The 9,116-nt window shown below is 29.3% G+C and overlaps 1 pseudogene; it reads right to left on the bottom strand.

The window, feature by feature from the left end:
- Window positions 1-332: 332 nt before the first annotated feature.
- On the bottom strand, window positions 333-473 carry LOC126690672 (U2 spliceosomal RNA; annotated as a pseudogene).
- Window positions 474-9,116: the final 8,643 nt, after the last annotated feature.

The raw sequence follows: 9,116 nt of genomic DNA, 5'->3' as shown, positions 1-9,116 counted from the left end.
AATTACTCACTTTGCTTTTTAAATTTAAAATATATGTTGGATATAAATGGTATTTGACAAATCTAAAATAAAATAAATATTTATTTGTTATACGACTTAAACGGGTTGTGTTAAGTGGGTCATTTCGGGTTGACACAAATAAATTGGCGTGTCAAACGTGTCTATTGCGGGTTATACGGGTTGACCCGCTTATGACACGTTTCTTATCGTGTCGCTTTCGGGTTGACCCGTTTATGACCTAAACCCATTAAGGCCCAACCCTAACCCGAAAAAACCCGTGTTGGGTTCGTGTCGTGTTCGCGGGTTGGGTCAAACATTGACACCCCTACTTGGTAGGGTGCGCCAGGCCTGAGTTGTAGTGCAGCACAAGGGCAGCGCTTAAGAACCACAGTACCAAGCTACCGAAACAGGCCCTCCCCCAGTATAAGAACAGATGCTACACTTGATCTTAGCCAAAAGGCCGAGAAAAGTATGCTTAGGAATGTGCTTTGCGGCATTATTTATCTCACATTCCTCTCTCCTTGTTTATTTTCTTTGCCTAGCCGTGTGAGATAAAAACCACTTTGCAAATCTCCCACCTCACTGAATGTAAAGTTGAACTTTTCAATCGCTAAAATGGTATCTTTTATCTTCTTCTTTTTTTTTCCTCTTAAACATGTAAGGTACATAGAGATGTGGACATGTACAATTCTTTTTCTCTTTTTGTTCCTATACATTCCTTTAAATATTCGATCTAAACTCTAAAAAAGGGACTCATATGAATTGATATGTTGAATTGAAGTGATGGATGCCTCACCCAAAAAAAAAAATGTTTAAAATTGATGTATGAAAAAGGTCTACTATGGCAAGCATATTTGATCAAATAAAAGAGCGCTGTCTTGAATTTACTTCATGTCATGCTGGTTTGAAATTATAGGCGCAGTCTTAATTTGAAAATAATAATGTCAATCAGCATTCACAATGGTCAACCCATGATAAATTGAATGGAAAAATTGGATGGACAGCAGTCCCGTTAAGCTACAAAATAAACTGAATGAACAAATTGGCAATTGCGATGCACTGAGGCAGGCAAGCCATTGACCCGGCATCAGCATTCACAATGGTCAAACTATGATACCTTCAATTAACGCTATATATTATATTGAACGCCTAATTCCAGCATTGCTAGGCTCATAAATAAATAAAAATGTTGACATTGTAAGTTGTGATTGAATTAATATCATTTTTAGATAAATGACTAAAACTAACACAAATTTTATTAGTATCAATCACATCATGATATCTTAGAACAATTGTGCAAAAGATTATAGAAATTATTGTATCTCTAAACGGATTGTTTACATATTTCTTAAATGCTTTCCCCTTTTGCATGCATTAAAAAAGTTTCCGTTTTTCATTATGTCTTGTTATATTGGCTCAATTTCATGTGTGGACTTTTATGGCTTATTTGGATTGAGGGGGAATAGAGGGAGAGTGGAGAGGAGTAGAATAGTGTTAGCTGAAATTAGACTAATTTTAGCTAGAATTTCATGTATATAACCTCTCTCTTCTTTTCTTTTTATAACCTGAAAAAGAGGCGAGCTTGTGCATGTAGTAATTGTCCTCTACCCACTTAAACCAAACTCGTGTATAGCATGGAGTTGCTCGAGCAATAGCGATGCTTGTTATTACTCGAATCCATAACTTCTAAACCTACAAGTGTGATGAGTCACAAGAGTTTCCTACCACTAGACCATGCACTCAGGTGATATATAAATCTCTTTTTGTATAGTTTATTTTGCTTAATACAATACATATTTAATTCTCCTTTTACACGCTTGAACAAAGTGAATATTGTCGATATAGAGTATAGCTGTAGATCTTGATAGCTTCTGATTAATTTCTTGTGGCACTCTTGACTCTTGAGAGTTGAGACTCAAATTCATGAGATGTCGTTTCTCAAAAAAAAAAAAAAATCATGAGATGTCACATGTTTGAGTAATTGAATAGATGGTTGTTGGTTGTACTTGACAACTTGTACCAACATGACGTTGCTGGTGGTGGTGGGGCCAAATGAAGAAAAATGCCTAGTATAATTTATGTTGAACGTTTCAGCACCTGTCTATTGTGTACAGTTGCAGCTGCATCTCTCATACGATTTAATGGTGTTAATGATTCAGCCCCAATTAACTAAAATGTAATTACAGAAAAAAGTGAGTCGTGGGCTTTGCTTGACCTTTTTATTCCCAGTGCTGGTGATGAGCACTGTAAGGTCTGTGACTGACTGGGCAACTTGCCAAAGAATCTCTTCAGCCAATTGTTAATTATAAACCCAGTTTTCAAATTGGGATTTTACTAATCTGTATCTTTTTTAATTTTATTTTTTTAGGTCATTTTCCAACCTCTATCACAAGCACCAACAAACAATTCAAGTCCATGACTTATTCTATTATGATATTGAAATTGACTCTTTTGCTGTATTGACCGGACCATCATAGTGGCGAGCTATACTGGGGAAATTGCTGGAGCAGTACTAAGTTGATTTTATACCTAAGAAAAAAAAGTTGATTTTATACCTAAAAAAACAGGATTTTATTTATTTGAGTTAGGAACAAATTGACTATGAGACCTCACATTATTTATTTGATGTAAACTCACCTAGCTTATTTAATCTAATAATCTATATCTATCAACTAACGTTTTTCTTTTGTCTTTTTTTAATCAATCGAAGGATATATTGGTAACCTCAAGCCTTTTACTACAGATACAAGAAAAGAAATATTGCATATATATAATTTATAGAAAAGAATTATTGCAATATATATAAATTTAATAAATTAAGGACCATTACTTTCGTAGTCTAAAAGGTTTCTCTTGAGTTGGTTCACGCTTTGATTTTCTACCGAATCATTGGTACCCATTCCTCTACGCTAAGCCACTTAAACCATTCAAGATCTTACACCTACAGCCTCTATTTATTTATTTATTCACATTCACATCCATGTTCACGTTTTTTATATTTGTAGCCCCCACAATTGACAACGTACTCGTCGCCCGTCGGGTTTGCGGAGTGTGGACTGGTGCCGTGGTGCGTGTAAAACATTTTTATTTCATTATATTTTCTAAAAATTAGAAAAAACCTATATCTAAACAAGGATGTGAAAATTGATTGCAATATTATATATCATAGAAGGTGACACTTTTTTACCATGAACTTTTAAGTCCAAAAATTTATATTTTGTGATGTGTTTTTATATTAAAATCTCTTTCTTCTTTCATTGTAGGGATGGAACCATGTACAAGCAGAGGGGGGTTGGAACCCCTCAAAATTTTTTAAAATATTAAATAATAGGTATATATTTAAGATTTTAGAAAATAAGTCCATGAAAATTATATTTGCCCTCTCAAGAAAATTATATTTGCCCCTCTTGATTTCGAATCCTAATTCTGTCCCTGCTTCATTGTATGTGTGTTTGTTTGTCAATAAATAAATCCAAAAAACTATACCTCAGAAAAAAAAATAATAATAACTGCAATGAATTATTTTAACCTAATATGACATACGATAAGAATAATAATAAAAACCAGTAAAACCTAAAAATAACTTTATCTATACTATATTAAATAATGAGCTCTTTAAGATTAAGACTCATCATCAATGTCATGAATTATCAAAATGTCTTTTTTTTTTTTTTTTTTTTTTGAGAAACACACACAGGGGAGGAGTCTTAATCTTAAAGAGCTCATTATTTAATATACTACAGATAGGGTTATCCAATCTATGGCCATAAACCAAAAGTATTTGTCAGACTGTTCTTTCATATATATATATATATATATATATATATTTTTTTTTTTTTTTTTCATGTGCTAATATATAAATTAAGAAAGAAGAGTGGATGAAGTGATTATAATTTATAAACGTGAGTGTCAAGCACATTTTGAAAGCACCACTATCCTCCATGTAATTTAGGTATGACGCATAAATAAAATGAATTCTATATAAATGAAAAAGACAGATTATAAAATAATAATAATAAAACTTCTTTTTTTTTTTGAAAAGAATGTTGCAGGATTTGTTAAGGTAAACTAGTCAAATCCACTATAATTACAGTACTAAAATGTGAAGGAACATCTTCAAGAACACAACAATTTTTTCCTACAATTATTGAGGTGATATATAGTAATTGATACTAATAAAAATGATCTTAATGATGTAGCTATGTAAAAGTGATATATATATATATATATATATTATTGGTAGAAATGTAAAAGTGTCATTAGTTTAATAATAACTTATAATGTTTATAGGGCCATCTTCCAGAGATTCTTCTTTGTAATTACTCGATATGTGTGAGATGAGAGGATTACAGATACTTAAGAGAATAGTCAAATACTCGAATAAGTCTAGACATCATTGTTATGAAAAAAGAAAACTTATCGTGTCTATAAATATTTTAAATTTTTTGAAAAATAACATAACAAATTTAGATTTGACTTCATGACTACTAGTGTTGTTTGCTTGTTTTAGTGAAATTTCAGAAGATCCTCTAACAATTATAGTGATAAAAATCGGGAATAGATCGGAAGGAAGTTTCAATAATTGTAAATTTGAGGTGCTAATTTGGTTGAAGTGACTTACATAAATTACATTTGACAAAAGTGAAAGTGACATATATATATAAATTATATAATTACCAAAAAAGTGTCAGGTACAATGTCCCCCAATGTTAGTTACCCGGCTGTTGGACCAATATGCCCTTCCACTTAATTGGATGTACAAATTGGTTTCTGAGTTTTGTTTATCTGTCAGAAAATTTTGATGAACAATTGAAAGAAATTTAAAGCTGTTGATATTTATTTATTTTTAATTTCTACAACTTATATTAATTTGCAGATATATTTAGATTTTTTTTTCCTACAACTTACATGCATTAGTTTATAGTTTATACTTTAGGCCTCAAAAAATAAATAAAATAACGTTGCTCCATGTAATTGACTGATGGCAGTTGACTATGAAGGTTTTTTTCTTTTTCTTTTTTTGGGAAGTTATAGTATATACTTGCAGCAAATCATTCTATTTCTTTGTTCGGAAAAAGAAGAGGTCAATTACTTTGACTTTGCACAAGGTATATTAATTAGGGTGAAGATGCACATTGCTTTGGATTATTAATTTTTTAAATTGAATTCAGTCATAGACGACATGCAAATGGCAATTACCTATTCAACTATAGCATTATATCGCTTGTCAAGGGAATTTCTTCTAATGATTTTACCCTTTTTATAGAAATAATAGTAATAAAAATAAATTAAAAAATTAGAAAAGAAGAGGGAGTGGATGTGGATGTGGATGTGGGGGTGTCTTTGATTCAAATATTTGAGGGCAAGTAATGTTAGTTGAGTTATAAGGTTTTTGACATTAAAATATCACTTGACTCATTATTATTATTATTATTCAATATAAAATTTTGCCTTATAATCAATCAATCATCTCACACTTGAATATTCTAACATACTCAGTATAATGTTAAATTGTTATGAATTGTGCACATAACATATTTTATCTTTAAACTCAAAAAAAAAAAAAAAAAAAAAAAACCACTTGTGAGTTGAGTCGGTCTAGTCAGATGGTACCTCCCCATGCCTTAAGTGCAATGGGAACATAGGGGTCACATAGAGAGGGGTGAGATATTTGCATAGTAATATTTCTAACCAGTTAAAAAAAATCAATAAAAAAGGGAGAAAAAAGCTATGATATATTGGTAAAATCAATTCCATTTTCTCTTTTTTTCTCTTCTAAATACCCAATTAATACGAGATAAATTTTCTAATCATTTTTTTTTTTCTTTTTCCTAGGCCAGACATTATCCTCTCATCCCTTTCTTCAAAACTTCAAACAATAGAGTTAGACAAAGAGCAATCCATATAAACAAATCTTGCACTAGTTTCTTAAAATTTAATCAAATATATTGTTTTTACCTCTAAATTTTACATGAAGTTTATTTTTCGTCTCTAAACTTTAAAAAGTTTTTTTTTTTTTGCCCTAAACTATTGAAAATATTACATTTTCAGTTACTATTGTTTTTAAAAAAAAATTTAAAATTTCAAAATCATACTTAACTATAGAAAAAAAAAACTTATCTTTTTTGTATTTAAGCTTAAATAACATTTTCATATTGTGCGTGTGGCCAATAATTTTGTACCATTCATTCACCACATATGTGTTCTTTCTTTATTTTTTTACCTCATGGTCAGAATAGACATGTCAAATTCTCTAATGCCAATAATAGTGTCACCTAGTTAGGCACATAGGATAGTCAAGAGTATTGTAGCTAAATGGCATTGCATAGTCTCCCTTATAAAGAGAATTAATATTTGAATTTCCCACTTTTCATATATATATATATATATATATAAGAAAAGTTAAATATGGTGGATGGATTGACAAAAAGTGTAACATTTATAATAGGTTTGTAAAATAGTATTTTTGCCTATAACTTAATAATGTAACAACGTGGACACATGCAATATGTTTCTTTATTAAACTTGAAAGAACTTCCACTTAAATCAATAATAATAATAATAATAGTTGTTATTATTATTATTGAGTGTTGACATTATTTTCTAGGGTAAGGTTTGGGTCTAGTACGTACCCAGTTGCATTGGATTCGTTGAGATAATGACATATATTTATTTTTGGACATGTGTCACACCATCTTAACAAAATGTACAAAAATCATAAGTAATAAATGCATCATTATTTTGCAAATAAATCATCCTTTTTTAAAATAACTAGCTGGTAGGAAATGAGACCACATAAAACATTAATAATAGTGTCACAATAATGTCTGAATCAGAAAATCCAAGCCACTCCACGTGAAAAATTAAGCTCAAATTGCTTTTGAATCTATAAGCACCCATAGCAAGCTATTGGGCTACCATGGAAATTGTTACATTTAAGGCTATGTGACGTGACAAAAAAATACCATCCTTTAAAGAAGAAATCCAATCCAAATTTCAGAGAGTTTTTTGAACGTTTTTGGTACAAAAGGGAACGGCTCTTTCAAATTGGTGGGACAAAACATTAAGGAGAGGGGGGGGGGGGGGGGTTTCATGACCATTTATTAGGTTAAAGGTTAGTTAAACTTTTCCTCTTTAACTAACATTCTCATAAACTTTAAAACTAAGCATTGTTCCTTATTAATTATTGATAATAAACACTTTGCCTTATGATTTTTGTTAAATTTAATTAAATTAAAAAAAAAAAACAAGACTACTATAATATAAGTTTTTCGTTAAATTTGATGAAAATTTTAACGGTAGTAACAAAGCGTTTATTAGGTGAATATTACTAAAAGAGTTAGGAAAATATTGTAAATATATATATATATATATATTTTGATATCAGTAACTATACTATATATACCATAGTTAAAGAGAAAGATACCATATGCACTAAGATTAAAAAATAGTAACTCTTTATCCATCTCTACTATAAACTGGCTAGTATTTAAATCCTAGCCAAGAACATATAATTCTGCCATTACTCTAAGCAAACCAATCTAGCTTTTACCGAAGAGTTACACAATTCATGCAACATAACGTGGGCAAGAATTCTTTTCGATAAATGTAGTAAAATCTGTGGTATCTTGTCTGGAAAAATGCTATATACGTAATATTTTTATAAAAATTTCACTATAAATTTTAGGTGACAATTTATTATTAATGATGACTAACATGTAAAAAAATAATTTCAATAATGAGACTCAAATTAAAATTAATAATAATTGGGTCATATTAAAGGGTGCACTTAAGACAATTGTTAATAAACCATATTTAAAAAGTTTTAACACCATTTTCATGGGAAATATAAAAAATTGTCAACAAAATTAATTATTTTATCATTTTTTCATAAAATGTTTTTAAAAATAATTTTTAAACTAATGTTTTTAGGACATTTGTTAACAATATTTATCATAATAATTTACTAGATAAAATTAAAAAAAAATTGTGTATGTATCCACTAATCACTATTAATGTCTATAAATGTTTATTTCGTATATTCATAATAATTCATGAGTGAAGCCGACAAGTGAGAAAAAAAGGAGCATGAGAAAAGTAAGAAGTCGACAAACAACGTACATGGATGGGTCATTCGAATTTTCTAGTTTTAATGGCAGGTTAGTAGTTTACGCTTCATTCAAGGGCCATTCACTAGTTGGCATTCATACCTTCTCTTCCAAAATTGACAATACGTATAAAAAAGAAAAAGAAAAAAGCCAAACATTTTTTTTGGGTCAAGCCAACCTTTCGATCCCCGTCTACCTACCACTCACACACACACACCAGACAACCCCACTGGGCCCAGTCCTCGTTTCTCAATTCTCTCTCTCAAATGAAACCGTTACAACCAAAAAGCAAACTTCTCTTTTTTTTTCTTTTTTCTTTTTTTTTTAAGAAGAAAAAAGCAACTTTCAATATAGAATAATGATAGAGACATATAAAAATGCACAATTTTATTTCATAATTCTATATATTTTCATGTATCTATAATATTACTCTTGAATGTATAGTCAGAACGTTACTTCTTTTTTTTTTTTTTTTTTTTTTTAATAAACTTGACTTATAAACTGAAATCTTAATGAATATGAATATGATACCTATAATCCATAATAATATATAATAAAAAGCGTTTAACTTTTGTTCTATTTATAAGATTTTGTCATATAAGCTTTAACTATAATTATTCTATTCTATTTATTTTTGTAATTAATTTTAAATTATATTCAATATTTAAATAATCAATTAAAACCTTACCAAATTATATAAAAAATCATAATAAATACATAATACCTATGAATAATTATCATAATTATTAAATTTCATATGTAAACAAAAAATAAAAGAGAAAAAAAAAATCTTATATTATTAATTTTTCCATGCATTGCACATGTTATTATCTAGTGGCATTATTTTTAGCATTTGAGAATTATTTTTAAAATAAAAAGATTGAACATGTGACACCAAACTATTGATTACACACAAGATATGAAATATTCTTTTAAAGATTTTGTTAACGGATGTTGTAAAGGAATTTGTTAGTGAACAATTTTAAAAAAGTTTTTATGAAAAAAAAG

This window comes from Quercus robur, chromosome 6, assembly GCF_932294415.1.
Source record: "Quercus robur chromosome 6, dhQueRobu3.1, whole genome shotgun sequence".
Lineage (NCBI taxonomy): Eukaryota > Viridiplantae > Streptophyta > Magnoliopsida > Fagales > Fagaceae > Quercus > Quercus robur.
The sequence above is the reverse complement of the archived record's forward strand: the minus strand, read 5'-3'. Positions and strand labels throughout refer to the sequence as shown.